The sequence below is a fragment of the Carcharodon carcharias genome, chromosome 18 (genome assembly GCF_017639515.1).
Source record: "Carcharodon carcharias isolate sCarCar2 chromosome 18, sCarCar2.pri, whole genome shotgun sequence".
In the NCBI taxonomy this organism is placed as follows: Eukaryota; Metazoa; Chordata; class Chondrichthyes; order Lamniformes; family Lamnidae; genus Carcharodon; species Carcharodon carcharias.
This window is the reverse complement of record NC_054484.1, coordinates 28,636,245-28,653,849: the sequence shown is the minus strand read 5'-3', so window position 1 is coordinate 28,653,849 and position 17,605 is coordinate 28,636,245.

Sequence of the window (17,605 nt, the reverse complement as noted above, 5' to 3'; positions counted from 1 at the left end):
CACTAAGTACAAATGATTAACGCCCGTGCCTACATTGTGCAACTAAATCTTCTCAACTTTCTAACCCTCCCACTAAGTCTTGGTGTTCCCCCGACATCCACAGTGGTTGTGGAGGCAGCCTGCTGACTGCTATGCCCTGTTGTCTGGGATGACCTGGAGGGCCCGAGCCTGCTTTTAGGATCCTGCTGTGTGGCAGAGTTCCAGGATTTTGACCCAGCAACAGTGAAGAATCAGCGTTATATTTCCATGTCAGGCCAGTGAGTGGCTTGGAGGGGAATTTCCAGGTGGTGGTGTTCCCATGGATCTGCTGCCCTTGTCCTTCTAGATGGTAGTGGTCGTGGGTTTGGAAGGTGCTGTCCAAGGAGGCATGGTGGTTCCTACACTGCATTTTGTAGATGGTACACACTGCTGCTATTGTGCATCAATGGTGGAGGGAGTGAATGTTTGTGGATGCAGTGCCAGTCAAGTGAGCTGCTTTGCTCAGGATGGTGTCGAGCTTTGTGAATGTTGTGGGAGCTGCACTCATCCAGGCAAGTGGGGAGTATTTCATTACACTCCTGACTTGTGCCTTGTAGATGGCGGACAGGCTTTGGGGAGTCAGCAGATGAGTTACACATCGCAGGATTCCTACCCTCTGATCTGCTCTTGTAGCCACAGTATTTATATGGCTAGTTTAGTTCAGTTTTTGGTCAATGGTACCTCCCAGGATGTTGACAGTGGGGGATTCAGCGATGATAATGCCATTGAACATCAAGGGGTAATGGTTAGATTCTCTCTTTCTGGAGATGGTCATTGCCTGGCACTTTTGTGGCACAAATGTTACTTGCCACTTATCCGCCCAAACCTGAATATTGTCTAGTTCTTGCTGCATTTGGACATGGATTCCTTCATCGTGCCTTGTAATCTGAGGACTGCAGCGGGCATCCCTTCCTGATGTTCCTGAGTTGGCCTTTGTAACTGAGGCATGACCGAGTCCAGAGGCTCCTCTTCTGTCTCAGACTCAGCAGATTTCTGGCTCCCAGCAGTCCTCCAAATGCTGAAAACCTGGGAAGCACCTGCCTTTGCCTGCCGTGGATCAGACAGTGTGATGTGCTCAGCAGATTCTGACCCCAAGGCTACTCTAGAGCTAAGTCCCACTGAGGTGTTTGTCTCTGTATTGGTGGAGGGTGTGGGTGAGCACTGGCTGTGACAGGCTTTCAATGTTGATGTCTGTGGATTCCTTTTCCACGGTGTTCTCGGGGCTTGAGTCGAGGGCCTGGCTTGTGGAGCCCCTCGGCTGCTTCCCAGATGTGCCTGCAAATCAAGGAGAGATAATTAGTGCATGGCAGGGGACCGAGGAACAGGAGACGTCACTCAGGGCATGGTTTTCTGGTGGATGTTGCACTGCTGGATCCTCACTTGGTTGAGCACCGAGGACCTCACTGTCAGCACATGGACCAGTCCAGATCCTCGCCGGCCAGCTGGATGGCTCCCTTTTCAAAGTCTGTGAGGACCTTGATGTCAGGTATTCCTCCACCAGCCTGAGACCTCTCCCTTTTGTTGTGTGCCAGCTTGTCCTGCATGAATACAGATGGAGAGAGAATAAGCAGGACGCCTGCCAGGCCAGATGAGAGAGAGTAGGATACAGCGTTGAGGAATAGCCAGCTAGCTGCTATGGCAGGATTACTGGAGTCTTACAAAACACAGGAGAGAGAGGTTTCAGGTCTTTCCTCCTTTCAGGCTAGGATCTACTGCACTATCCTCACACGGAACCTTGGCCACTTGGTCAGGAGTCGATCAAAATGCAGTCGCTCGGCAGTTCCCTCTTAAACCAGGTCTCCGTTCCAGCACAATCTGTCCAACCTGGCACACACTGTTCCAGGAGATAGCAACATTGTAGAAATTTTTCTTCCTGCTCTCGTGAATATCTTTTTTAAACCGCAGCCATGGTAGTTTGTAAAGCCACAGTGCTATCTTAAAGCCACAGCCCAAGAAAAAATAAAAAAATAGGTTCTTTACAATAGGCAGGGCAGGTGAAGGTGAGTGTGAGACAGTGAATGGTGATGTCCCTTGTACTGGCAGTGAGTGAGATCCCTGTGGACGTATGATGGGTTTGTGTGCGTGTGAGTTAAGATTGATGAGAAGAGTGAGTTACCCTGGCGCAACAGAGGAGATCATTCATCCTCTTTCTGTACTGGATAACTGTCCTCTTTTGCAGGACATTGGCATTGACCCCAGCTGTCACTGCCTGCCATGCTGGATTAGTAACCTCACTTGCTGGTCTTGGCCCAGAGTGGTGGGGGGTGGGGTGGGGGTAGAAGAATTCGTGGAGGGTCTCCCCAACGTCCAGTAGGCACTCAAGGGAAGCGTCACTAAATCTTGGGGGTGAGGGGGCATGTTTCCTCCCTTTGGCAGCCATGGCGTTCCAGCAGCTTCCCATCCCTTAGAACATGCTAGCTCTGTGCAGGGCTGTCCATTAAATCTGGCACCCAGATTACTGAATGCCTGGGGTGACAGCGAGGCGGACGAATCAGTGGCTGTCCCGCCAGCGATCTGACGAGAAACCCGTGCATCAGCACTTTTTAAACAAAGTGCCGCATAATGCAGTGGAAAAAGCTGCAATTACCATCAATGGGTCAAACGCCGCTTTGCCCTCACAATATTGGACTTTCTCGATTTCTGGGCCAATTCCATCCATGGTACAAAAATTCAGTATGGCCTAACTCAACAACTGGATTGTTTCCCCTTCCAACAGCAGCTGTCATACATGCTGTGTTGTGCACTTTGAATTTACAACTGTCCTCACATGTTCCATTTGTACCAAATAAATGTGCAAATAGTGCTTTAAAAAATTCTAATTTTTGCTTGAGGTATGAGACAAACAGGCAAATTAAGTGGAAAAATGTAATTAATAAATAAGAAGCTCCAACAGCAAAAAAAAGAGTCAGCAAAATCCTGAGAGAAATCGTTTCTGGAAGCATTTAAATCATAAGGTTGGGTTTCTATAAAGGCCCTTTATGGTAAAAGCCCTTTATGCTGTTTCTCTGGGATTTCAATGGATTTCTTTTGCCAAAATTACAATGGGTGATCAGGAATCCCCCAGGCAAATTTTAGCTGCACAGTGTGACCACCTTCTGCTAGGTTTTAAACAGGATGGTGTACGGTGGGGGTGAACCTAGGATAGAGTACAGATTTGTAAAACCTCTCTTTAAGCAACCTCTTATTGATAAATTTCATTGCCAGGCTTTGCAAGATTGATAAAACAGGCGATGGAGAGTCAACACCCTGTGTTGAATCCTGATTTTTGGTTTCTTACATTTATTTTGATGAGGCCTAAGACTCTCAAACCTCTGTACATCAACACAGCATGTCATCAGATGTGCCTACTTTAGGGCATAATGAAAATTTAGACTTATTTATATGCTGGTCTAAATTCAAAGAAGAATTTTGAGAAGTGTACAGTATTTAATTTTGTGGCACTAAACATTAGAAGTGACACCGCCCACCCCCCCACCCCAGCCCGGCACCCACCACTCTTCCACTCTCACTCCATTCTCCCCTGCCAACATGCACACATATACCACAGCATCCAATTGGCTCTGGCTCTAAAGTGATTACAAGGATTTCACTTACCATTTTGCAACCAGATTTTCTCCCAGCACTCTCATGATAGTTGCTGTGAATTCAAACTGCTATTTCACCTTCAAGCGGCTTCATGGCTCTATAGTGGGCTTTTAAAAAAAAATCAGAACCACGAAGTTGCGTGAAGGTCAGAAGCAGCAGTGCAGCGACTGTCAATGTAAATGAAACAAAAACAGAATTACCTGGAAAAACTCAGCAGGTCTGGCAGCATCGGCGGAGAAGAAAACAGTTGACGTTTCGGGTCCTCATGACCCTTCGACAGAACTAGGTGAATCCCAGGAAGGGTTGAAATATAAGCTGGTTTAAGGTGGTGGGGGGGGGCGGGTGTTGGGGGGGTGGGGAGAGAAGTGGAGGGGGGTGGTGTGGTTGTAGGCAAAAGCAGTGATAGAAGCAGATCATCAAAAGATGTCACAGACGGCAGAACAAAAGAACACATAGGTGTCGAAGTTGGTGATATTATCTAAACGAATGTGCTAATTAAGAATGGATGGTAGGGCACTCAAGGTATAGCTCTAGTGGGGGTGGGGGGAGCATAAAAGATTTAAAAATATTTTAAAATAATGGAAATAGGAGGGAAAAAGAAAAATCTATATAATTTATTGGAAAAAACAAAAGGAATGGGGAAGAAACAGAAAGGGGGTGGGGATGGAGGAGGGAGGTCAAGACCTAAAGTTGTTGAATTCAATATTCAGTCCGGAAGGCTGTAAAGTGCCTAGTCGGAAGATGAGGTGTTGATCGTCCAGTTTGTGTTGGGCTTCACTGGAACAATACAGCAAGCCAAGGACAGACATGTGGGCAAGAGAGCAGGGTGGAGTGTTAAAATGGCAAACGACAGGGAGGTTTGGGTCATTCTTGCGGACAGACCGCAGGCGTTCTGCAAAGCGGTCGCCCAGTTTACGTTTGGTCTCTCCAGTGTAGAGGAGACCACATTGGGAGCAACAAATACAGTAGACTAAGTTGGGGGAAATGCAAGTGAAATGCTGCTTCACTTGAAAGGAGTGTTTGGGCCCTTGGACGGTGAGGAGAGAGGAAGTGAAGGGGCAGGTGTTACATCTTTTGCGTGGGCATGGGGTGGTGCCATAGGTGGGGGTTGGGGAGTAGGTGGTGATGGAGGAGTGGACCAGGGTGTCCCGGAGGGAACGGTCCCTACGGAATGTCGACAGTGGGGGTGAAGGGAAGATGTGTTTGGTAGTGGCATCATGCTGGATTTGGCGGAAATGGCGGAGGATGATCCTTTGAATGCGGAGGCTGGTGGGGTGATAAGTGAGGACAAGGGGGACCCTATCATGTTTCTGGGAGGGAGGAGAAGGCATGAGGGCGGATGCGCGGGAGATGGGCTGGACATGGTTGAGGGCCCTGTCAACGACCGTGGGTGGAAAACCTCGGTTAAGGAAGAAGGAGGACATGTCAGAGGAACTATTTTTGAAGGTAGCATCATCGGAACAGATGCGACGGAGGCGCAGGAACTGAGAGAATGGGATGGACTCCTTACAGGAAGCGGGGTGTGAGGAGCTGTAGTCAAGGTAGCTGTGGGAGTCGGTAGGCTTGTAATGGATATTGGTGGACAGTCTATCACCAGAAATTGTGACAGAGAGGTCAAGGAAGGGAAGGGAAGTGTCAGAGATGGACCACGTGAAAATGATGGAGGGGTGGAGATTGGAAGCAAAATTAATAAATTTTTCCAAGTCCTGACGAGAGCACGAAGCAGCACTGAAGTAATCATCGATGTACCGGAGAAAGAGTTGTGGAAGGGTGCCGGAGTAGGACTGGAACAAGGAATGTTCCACATACCCCATAAAGAGACAGGCATAGCTGGGGCACATGCAGGTACCCATAGCCACACTTTTTATTTGGAGGAAGTGAGAGGAGTTGAAGGAGAAATTGTTCAGCGTGAGAACAAGTTCAGCCAGACGGAGGAGAGTAGTGGTGGATGGGGATTGTTCGGGCCTCTGTTCGAGGAAGAAGCTAAGGGCCCTCAGACCATCCTGGTGGGGGATGGAGGTGTAGAGGGATTGGACGTCCATGGTGAAGAGGAAGCAGTTGGGGCCAGGGAACTGGAAATTGTTGATGTGACGTAAGGTGTCAGAGGAATCACGGATGTAAGTGGGAAGGGACTGGACAAGGGGAGAGAGAAGGGAGTCAAGATAACGAGAGATGAGTTCTGTGGGGCAGGAGCAAGCTGACATGATCGGTCTACCGGGACAGTTCTGTTTGTGGATTTTGGGTAGGAGGTAGAAGCAGGCCGTTCGAGGTTGGGCGACTATCAGGTTGGAAGCTGTGGGAGGAAGATCCCCAGAGGAGATGAGGTCAGTGACAGTCCTGGAAACAATGGCTTGATTTTCAGTGGTGGGGTTATGGTCCAGGGAGAGGTAGGAGGAAGTGTCTGCGAGTTGACGCTCAGCCTCCGCGAGGTAGAGGTCAGTGCGCCAGACAAAAACAGCACCACCCTTGTAATCGGGTTTGATGACGATGTCAGGGTTGGACCTGAGAGAATGGAGTGCAGTAAGTTCAGTGAGAGAGAGATTAGAATGGGTGAGAGGAGCAGAGAAATTGAGATGACTAATGTTGCGCCGACAGTTCTCAATGAAAAGATCAAGAGAAGGTAAGAATCCAGAGGGAGGGGTTCAGGTGGAGGGAGAATATTGGAGGTGGGTGAAAGGATCCGTTGAATGGGGAGAGAACTCCTGCCCAAAGAAGTGAGCCCGGAGATGAAGACGGCGGAAGAAGAGTTCAGCCCGAAATTCATTAAGGTGAGGGCGTAGGGGTATGAAACTAAATCCTTTGCTGAGCATTGAATGTTCAGCATCGGAGAGGGGAAGGTCAAGGGGTATAGTGAATACATGGCTGGGGCTGGGATTGGAAGATGGGGTGGGGACGGAGGGACCGGCAGGGGTGGAGGGTCCTAGATGGGTGTTGGTGTCGATGAGTTGTTGGAGCTTGCGTTCCTTAGCACTTGAGAGAAAGAGAAAAAGTTTCTTGTTGGGGCGTCGGATGAGCCGTAGAATAAAATGAAACTGGGGTCGCGCGCAGCTTTGAAAAAGGGTATGGCGGTGCTGCTGGAGGGAGATGTCAAGTGTGTTCATATGGCGGCGCATGGCACTGAGTGTGGATCTCAGGATGCGACGGGAACAGCAGTCCGAGAAACGTTTTATGTCCCGGAAATACCTGTAATCCTGGGTGGGTTCGAAACATGAGGGGTGGAATTTCAGTTGAAATCCATGTGGGGGAATTCGGAGAACACCTGCGGTCTGTCCGCAAGAATGACCCAAACCTCCCTGTCGCTTGCCATTTCAACACTTCACCCTGCTCTCTTGCACTCTTGTCCTTGGCTTGCTGCATTGTTCCAGTGAAGCCCAACGCAAACTGTAGGAACAACACCTCATCTTCCGACCAGGCACTTTACAGCCTTCTGGACTGAATATTGAATTCAACAACTTTGGGTCTTGACCTCCCTCCTCCATCCCCACCCCCTTTCTGTTTCTTCCCCATTCCTTTTGTTTTTTTCCAATAAATTATATAGATTTTTCTTTTTCCCTCCTATTTCCATTATTTTAAAATATTTTTAAATCTTTTATGCTCCCCCCACCCCCACTAGAGCTATACCTTGAGTGCCCTACTATCCATTCTTAATTAGCACATTCGTTTAGATAATATCACCAACTTCGACACCTATGTGTTCTTTTGTTCTGCCGTCTGTGACACCTTTTGATGATCTGCTTCTATCACTGCTTTTGCCTACAACCACACCACTCCCCTCCACTTCTCTCCCCCACCCCCAACACCCGCCCCCCCCACCCCCCACCACCACCTTAAACCAGCTTATATTTCAACCCTTCCTGGGAATCACCTAGTTCTGTCGAAGGGTCATGAGGACCCGAAACGTCAACGCTTTTCTTCTCCGCCGATGCTGCCAGACCTGCTGAGTTTTTCCAGGTAATTCTGTTTTTGTTTTGGATTTCCAGCATCCGCAGTTTTTTGTTTTTATGTCAATGAAACTGACCTGACCTGACCAGCTGTCAGGCTGAAAAAAAAATTTAGGAAAATTTAACTTTCCTGGGGGAAGTGAATGAAGCAGAAAATAAACACTGGAGTATTAAGCTTGAAGTAGATGGGCACCCAACAGAGTTTAAATTAGACAGAGGGCAGGTGTTTCTGTCTTATCTGATGAAGTAAAATGGCTTAAGCACATTACACTACAACCTTCATCCATCAGCTTATAAGGCCCAGCTGGGACTACATTGGAAGTCCTAGGCCAATCCCATGACTGCTACCATCTACAAGGACAAGGGCAGCAGATACATGGGAACACCACCACCTGGAAGTTCTCTTCCAAGCCACTCACTGCTCTGACTTGTTCCTTCACTTTTGCTGGGTCAAAATCCTTCCCTAACAGCACTGTGGGTGTACCTACAGTTCAAGAAGGCAACTCACCACTACCTTCTCAAGGACAATTAGAAATGGGCAATAAATGCTGGTCTGGCCAGCGGTGCTCACATCCCATAAACGAATTAAGAAAAAACACATGGCAAAATTGAAGTACAAAGAAAAAGAAATCATTGAATCTCTGGATGTCATTCAGAGTCAAGAACTTTCGTTACTAACCAGGAAGGCATGCTTAAAATTGAAGCTAATCTATAAAGTTGATGAAGTTGCTGATGAGCACGATAGCAATACATTCAGGAATGAATTTCCAAGATTGCTTGCAGGCTTGGGAAAGCTGAAGACCGATTACCGTAATTACCTTAAGAGCTGATGCTAAACCAATTTGCTTCTGCATACTGAGGAACATCCATCACCCAGTCTTGGGCAAAGTCAAGGGTGAAATTGAGTACATGCTACAGCAAGGGATTATTTGACCAGTAAACATGTCAACAAAATGGTGTTCAGGAACGGTCAAGGGTCGCATAGCCAAATGGCTCAATTGGAATCTGCGTGGATTTAGTTCAACTAAACAAATCAGTGGAACTTGAGATTCACCTAATAACCTCATCAAACTATTCAAGAGTACTCTATTCACCAATGCTAACAGTGGATTTTGGCCATTGCCTCTAGACAAAGAATGCAGATTGCTGACCACTTTTAAAACACCATTCATTATTGCTTTAATAGATTACAATACAGAATTGTGCCTGCTCCTGAAATTTTCCAGAGGACAATGTTTCAAAGCCTCGAATTGTAATATGGCGTATGGGTCAAAATACTTGTATAGGGCTCCATGAGAGAAGAGCATGACCCTAGTGTCACGACTCACTGGGGATAGTGCGCTATAATATCAAGGCCCACTGTTCCCCAAGCCGCGACAAATGTGAAATGTTTGACCAAACCACCAGAGTGCCCCAATTGTACCTAACTGTTTAATTTAGGTTAACAGAATACAAGCACCAAGTTTGTAAATTTAATAAGTAAATAACTGTTTATTGAACAAATTGTCTTTAACTAGTGGCAAAAGAAAGAAATATGAACTGCTAACTTATAACACTAGAGCTTAAACTCCAGCCCCTTCTTAAATCCTTACATATACACACACACACAAACAAATACAACACACACACACGACACAAAAGACACGCAAATAACCTTCCTTTTATACAAAAACCTTTTATATCTCTCATCTACCTTGTTCACTTCACCTGCATTCACAGCTGTGTTTGCCACCAGACTCATATTTGTAGTTAAAGTTACAATTTGATCCGTGGCATTTTCTTTTTGAGTTCTCTTTTCAGACTCATTCTTATGAACTCCAATAAGTCCCATGGGCTTCTCTCGCAACTTCCAGCATTCTGAATGAATGTGTCTTATTTTATTATAATGGAAACACTTAGGCCTTCAAATTTCACCTCCCTCCTCAGTACTTCCCTTCCTGATCTGGGAAGGAGATCTCAAGGTATTCCCCAGCTACTTGCCTTCCTTTCACTCTCCCACTCTATCATTTTCAAATTTATAGGGGTGATGGAAAAAAGGTTTAGTTTTATGGATCAGCTCATAATTATCAGCCATTACTGCTGCCTGTCTAGCAGTTGCAATCCTTTGGTCTTCAACATGGGTTCTTATAATAGAAGATAGGGAGTTTTTAAATCTTCCAAGAGAATGGTCTCTCTGAGAACTTCATAGGTAGTTTCAACTCCTAATGCTTGTATCCATCTGTCAAAACTACTTTGCTTAATCCTGTCAAATTCAATGTATTTTTGTCCAGGCTGTTTCCTTAAATTTCAAAACTTTTGCCTGTATGCTTCAGGGACCAACTCATATGCACTCAAAATGGCCTTTTCCACCACATCTTAATCTCTAGAGACCTCCTCTGACAGTGAGGCATAAATTTCCTGTGCTTTACCTGTCAATTTGCTCTGCATGGGCAATGTCCAGTTTTCCTTTGACCAGTTCATCTGTTTAGCTATCTTCTCAAGTGAAAGAAAGAATGCTTTAACATCCCTTTCCTCAAATTTTGGAAGAGCTTGGACAAATTTAAACATCTCCCCACAGGGTTCCAATCTGAAAATAAGTCCTGCCTCACCTAATGGTGTCTCTTTTTTAACTGCCAGCATTCTAAGCTGGAACTTTCTCTCTCTCTTTCTCTTTCTCTTTCCTCCTTCTCTACCTTCGCCATTTCTAATTCCCTTTCTTGTTTTATTCCTCTTTCCTGCCTTTCTGCCTTTTCTGTTTGAAATACTCTCTCTCTTTCCTTTTCTTTTTCTTTTGCTGCCCTTTCTGCCTGTTCCCTTTGGAATGCTCTTTCTCTTTCCTTTTCTGCTGCCTCTAGTTCCAAATTTTTTTATTTGCAACTGAATTTGAGCCCAATCCAATGAATCACCCCTTGGAGAATTTATTCTCTTGGGTATTCCTTCCAGTTTTAAATGCTGTGCTATCTCTTTGATTATCTCTGTCTTCCTATCTTTGGCAGGCAATCCTGCTCTTAATTTGCTTGCCAAATTGATTAACCTGCCTTTTGGGATCCCTTGTAAAATCGTCAGGGACATCTCTTCCACTTGCAGGAAAGCTTTAGCAGTTTTCAGTGCCATCTTATTTTTGATAGTACAAACCTGGTGTTTCCTTTTAGCTTTAATTACTTACTAAATCTACACCCAAATCGTCATTGCCTTTAATTCCAAAATATCATGGACCCGAGCCCTAACTTTGTCGTGACTCACTGGGGATAATGTGCTGTATTATCAAGCCCCACTGCCCCCGAACCGTGACAAATGTGAAAAGTTTGACCCAACCACCAGATTGCTCCGATTCTACCTAACTGTTTAATTTAGCTTAAGAGAATACAAGCACCAGGTTTGTAAACTTAGTAAGTAAATAGCTGTTTATTGAACAAATTTTCTTTAACTAGTGGCAAAAGAAAGAAATATGAACTACTAACTTCTAACAATATAACTTAAAATCTAAATCCTTCTTAAATCCCTACACACACACATACACACACAAGACACAAGACAGAAGACACATAAGACACACAAAACATGGATTTTAAGGGTGGAATAAAATAGTTCAATAGCACAAATCCGGAGTATAGGATTCGATGGGTTAATTTTGACTGATGTCTTCCAAATTCCTTTCAGTCCTTGTTGATGACATAAGGTGGTCTTCCAGCACTTTCGGTCTGTAGTTCACTGGTTGAGCACTTGCCTTTTAATGTCTCTAACAGTGGTTTTCCCCTTTGCCTCTTGACAAGGGTTTTCAGAGAGAGCAGGTTATAGAGATATGAGGGGAAAAAAGCTAGCTATTATTGTGGAATTACTGGAATATTCCACACACAGGAGAAAGATTTTGTTCCTTTCAGGCTAGGAACTATTCTGCTGCACTCACACAAAACCTAGTCAATTGGTGAGGAGCCAATCAAAATGCTGTTGTCAGGCAGCTCCCTTGGTCCAGACCTCCTCTCTGGCACCATCCTGTCTTTCATGTCACACTTTGTTCCAGGACTGCAATGTTGTATATATATCTCTCAGTGGACATATCTTTCAACTGCAGCCATTGTGATTTTACCACAGTCTAACAGAAAATAAAAAGATATGTTTTTTACAATAGTCCAACGGAAATAAACAGATATGTTCCTTACACTAGAGTTAGAGAAGTCCTAAAAGTCTTACAGGAGCTGGTTTAACATTGAATGAAAAATGTGAGTTTGCCAAACCCATGATTAAATTTATAGGTCACATCGTATAATCCTCTGGAATAACAGTCAACCCACAAAAAACAAAGGTGATCAGGGAGTTTTCACAACCCAGGAACTTCAGAGTTCCTCAGGATGGTCAATGAGCCTTTGCAACAGCTGTTTGAGCCATGGTCAACAGTGATGCTGAAATGTGGGTTAGCAAAATGCTTTTGAGAAAATCAAAATTCTTTTAATTTCCCCTGGGACTTTAGCATATTATGACCCAAAATACTGGCCATAGTAGCAGCAGATGCATAGTCTACAGCTCCTGGTGCAGTGCTATTTCAAGTACAGAGAGACATTAAACATAGACCAGTTTACGATACTGCAAGGTCACTCACAAACACTGAGAAAAGCTATGCTACAATTGAGAAAGAAGCATTGGGAGCAACATGAATGTGCAAGAAATTCTTGGACTATGTGATGCGATTGGAACAGACCATAAACCATTAGCCACATTTCTGAACATGAAATAGATTGCAAAAATGCTACCTGGAAACCAATGCTTCAGATTGAGTTTAATGACGTATGACTCCGTAATTGAGTACGTCAAAGGGAAGTACCAGATGCCAGCAAATGCATTATCAAGGATACCAGCTGAAGGAACCAATCTAGAAGATCTGAATTTCATTGAGGAGATGGAAGCCTTTGCAACTCTCATTACTCAACATCCACCAGAAAATAAGTTGCAGGAGATAAAACAAGCACAAAGCAAGGCGACAAATGTGTCCAGATAAGAAAATACTGTCTAGCAGGATGGCCAGACTATACTCCTAACAATCCAGTTCTGCGCCAGTACTTCAAACAGAGAAAGCATCTCACAATCATTAATGACATCCTAATTTTTAATGACAGAATAGTCATCCCTAGAACACTTCGGTTTGATATTCCTCAAGAACTTCACTAAGGTCACTTAGGGATAGTAAAATGTCTAGCAAAAGCCCAGCAATCAGCCTGGTAGCCAGGCATTACTCGTTCTTTAGAACAAATGATTTCAAATTGCCTTACGTGTGCAGTGAACAGCCAAGAGCAAAAAGAACCACTATCACCTTCTACTTTTCCATCAAGACCATTGGAGCTCCTGAAAATGGGTTTATTTGATTTTAAAGGCACAATATTCCTTATTGTCACTGATTACTGCTCAACGTGGATTGAAAGAAGCAGATTGCACAGCATCACAGCAGACGCAGTCATTCAATCACTGAAGAGAATTTGCACAACACACGGCATTGCAGATATTGCGGCGTCAGACAATGGACCGCAAATTGCTAATTAATTATTCCAAAATTTTGTGAAGGAGTACAGATTCATTCATGTAACCATCTCGCCTTAATAGTCTCAGGGTAATGGACAAGGTGAGAGACGTGTGCGAACCAAAGACTTGATGAAGAAGAAGATCTTAATTTACTCATCTAAGTTACAGAACTTCATCGCTGCAAAATGGTTTCTCACCATCAGAGTTTTTAATGGAAAATGTTAATTAATTATGAAAACACAACTTCCATCTCTGCAACTGAAACTAAAACTTAACGTTATCTCAAACGACCATGGGAGGGTGAAACAGCATGAAGAAGAACAAAGAAACAAGTAGGCTTGTAACTTTAATTTCAGGCACAAAGCACAAAACATTTCAGTGTTGAAACCTGGGGAGAGAGTATGGGTATGAGATCAGTAGGAAGAAGGCATAATAACAGAAAGAGCTCAACAACCAAGATCATACAAGATTGAGATGGACCAGGGAACTATAAAGTGAAATTGCAGCACCTTAATAGCCTTGGATAGAAAGCCAATGGAAACTTGGGCTTACTACTCAGATCCTGATGGAGATAAAGAAGAAACAAGCAAAGCTCTACAATCACCCAGGAGAAGGACACTCCCACACTGAAGGGAGAGTGTGGAATGTCCTTGACCTCAGAAAGAAGTCAGAACAAGATAAGGGAGATTGGTCAAGGCACCTCGGAGACTAACTCTGTGAAGTCTGAGACTTTGCGGGCAGATGTACGAGGATGTATACAACTGAGATAAAGACTTGTGGGGGTGGTGGTGGGGGGTGGGGGAGATGTAAAGTAAAGGGTTAACATCAGAAGCACACGATGCTGATGTCATGATGATGTAACAACTTACGACTAAGTAACAAATCTGGAGGAAGGAGAAGTTCCAAGCTCATGCAGAGGTCTTAACATGTATAAAGTAGCTGCTAATATTATGGTTTTAACAAACTATAGGCTTAAGCAGCTTACATGGGGCAAGTAGACAAGCCCTGAAGAACCCCATCTGGATTCCAAACACAATGCAAAACAATATCCAAAAGGCTACCTTACCTCTCAAAGAACTCTGGCAGCTTTAGACTTGCTCCCACCGGGTCTAAAGTACACAAGTCATATTTTGGACATCGCACTAGCCAAAATCAGATCAACCTGAAGGCAGCTGCACTTTAACATATGCAGCTGCCTTTGTGAACCATGGATGTGCACAATAGAACCTGCCCCCATTCTCCTCCCTGTAAAAATGACGGAGGCAGCGGAGGTAGGATTTCCGGATCTCGGCCTCCGCTGCTAATTTCACTAAGACGGGGGGCCTCTCTGTCTTTTTGAAAATTCTGGCCTATTTCTAAGCATCTGTGAATGCCAGGGTTTACCTGGCAACAAAGATATGAGTATCAGTGGCTTTGATTGACTGATCTTCTGATTTATACTCCTTCTTTGTCTGCAGGGAAGAACCAGCTTCTGTCCAGTTCATTCCTAGAACAATGGTGCTGAAATTGGATGCAGGTAAATTCGAGAAAAAAACCTTAACCCACTCCCCGACTCAACCTCAAATTGTGTGGCGTGGTGATGCCACCTATCTAATGACCAGGATTCTGAATGGTGGATGGAGTGTTAGCCTGCCTGTTTTCCCCTTTGTGCCTCCCTCCCTCTTGTCAGGCAGTGTGGAAGCACAAAGATGGTAAGATGATTTGGGAGCAATTCTCCCAAATGGTACCAGGCAGTAGAAGCTTATGGCAATCTTAGATAATGTCATTTATCTTTTAAATTAAAATGGAAGTGTTTCTTTCTCTCCACTTTATTGGGCCTAACAAAATAAGATTTTCAAAAGTCACGCATACCAAACCCATGTGTTTTTGAAATGGTATTGGTGGGCCATCGATTACAGAGAATAATAAGTATTCTCCCAATTTCATTTTCAAAAGTAACTTCACCAAATCTGCAAAAGCAGGCCTGAAATAAACTTTTAGAAAACAAATCAGAAGGTTAATACTTTATGAGGTGAAACCCACACAAAATATTGCTGACTGAATTAGTGATAGGACTGCTGTCATCAGGCCATCTAATTTTGGCATTTACATTACATTTCTAACAATGTGTATTGATCAAGTCAATGGTGACCAATTTACTGGTATCAGTGCATGTGTGTGCAGTGGAAGTGGAAGAGGTTAGAGGGACAGGAAGTTGAGTATGCCTGCATAAAATAAATGGCTCCTCTCTCAATGGCAATATATCAACTTAATTTTGTAATAACATCTTTGTACATTTTCCTAAAAGTTTGACTAGTTTACTGCAGTGTGTAGAATAATATGAGTAATGTGAACAAAACCTTAAGAACAGCTCAAATGGTGGGAACAAAAATGCAGCATGTTCTTTCAGTGTTCTTTGCCAAGATGTTTAATGCCAGTGCTGGGAAATGGGAGCATTCATTCCATTCTTTGTATCCAGAAACAACATTTAAGTCAGGCACAGAAGTTATTAGGTGCAAAGCTGGCTTAAAAATACCCTTCAAACACTTCACAACAACACCTCTTTCCTATACCAATTTGGCATTACATTTTGCCACAACTATTCATCCTACTGATGTCTGCAAAAGACCACTAATTAGTACAGAATTATAGACCGACTTATGCTGGAGACTGATTTCAAACAATGTTTCAGCTGCAAACAGCCCTGAAAGCCTCCTTTTGTGGTGCAGAGGTAAACCGTGTGAGAAGTTCCTCCTATTTAGGGGTCACACTTGATTACATCCTGTCATATAGACAGCATCTTCAGAACCTTGGGAGGAAACTAAAAAGTAGGATTAATCTGATTCAGAAACGCACCAGATCCACCATGTGAAGCAGAGTACTGCTACATTCATCCTAGTGTACTCTTCAGTGGAATATACTCACTGGCATGGCTAACAAGTCCACATGTCAAGTCCATTGATGTCCAGCTGAACTCCACTATGAGAATGATCACTGGTACATTCTTATTGACACCAACAGCCTGGCTGGTTGTTCTTGCAAATATTGCGCTGCCACCCTTAAACCGTGACTATGCAGTCTCCAGAGAATGCATTGCTATATCAGCAAAGACCTGTCAATCCACACTAACTTGAAAACCTACCACCAACCAGTCTCAAATCTAGAAAGCCATTTTCGACCATCATGGAAGATCTCCAGTGATCTTCCCTCAGCCTTGATGACCAATGACATAATGCTTGGAAGAACTGCGACATGTCCAAATTAATTCCTTAGAGACGACATGACGCTAGAACCTGAAGGATCAAGCCTCCCTCATAAACAGTGGACAAGCATCAACCATTTCAGAACCAACCATGGTGGAAGCTGCCAACTTCTCCATAGACAGAAGATTAAAAGTAGCTCCTAATCAGACCCCAGATCACATCACTGAACACGATATCCTTAGAAGAAATTTGCAGGCAGCCTACAAGATCTCTACATTATTATACCTTAGCTTTAGCCTGGATATCTGACTTAGAAACATAGAAAAATAGAAAATAGGAGGAGTAGGCCATTCAGCCCTTCGAGCCTGTTCTGCCATTCATCATGAGCATCGCTGATCATCCAATTCAATAGCCTGCTCCCGCTTTCTCCCCATATCCTTTGATCCCTTTTGCCCCAAGAGTTATCTAACTCCTTCTTGAAAACATACAATGTTTTGGACTCAACTACTTTCTGTGGTAGCGAATTCCACAGGCTCACCACTCTCTGGGTGAAGAAATTTCTCCTCATCTCAGTCCTAAATAATCTACCCCGTATCCTTAGACTGTGAACCCTGGTTCTGGACTCTCCCGCCATCGGGAACATCCTTCCTGCATCTACCCTGTCTAATCCTGTTAGAATTTTATAGGCTTTTATGAGATCCGCCCTCATTCTTCTGATTTCCAGTGAATATAATCCTAACCGACTCAATCTGTCCTCATGTGTCAGTCCCACCATCCCAGGAATCAGTCTGGTAAACCTTCGCGGCACTCCCTCTATAACAAGAACATCTTTCCTCAGATAAGGAGACCAAAACTGCACGCAATATTCCAGGTGTGGTCTCACCAAGGCCCTGTATAGTTGCAGCAAGGCATCCCTGCTCCTGTACTTGAATCCTCTGTGGCTATGAAGGCCAGCATGCCAGTTGCCTTCTTTACCGCCTGCTGCACCTGCACACTTACCTTCAGCAACTTATATGTTGATATTTGATTTGTTTTTTTGCTATAACATGCAAAAAAAAGTGTTAAAGGCAGTTCTGTACACAACATAAATGTAGCATTTACCTGCCCCCTAAAATTCAATTTCTTAATACATCAGCAAAAGCCTTTTAACAAAAACTGAAGGATATATTACAGAAAGAAAATAAAACTGAATATAAACTGAATTACACACTTAAAGCAAAAAGGGAGCAAGAATACCACTCTAGAACTAGCCATGCCCCTAGCCATGCTGTTCCAGTACAGCTACAACACTGGCGCCAACAATGTTAAGAATTGCTCAGTTAGGTCACAGAGTCATAGAGTTATACAGCACAGAAACAGGCCCTTCGGCCCATCATGTCCATGCCGGCC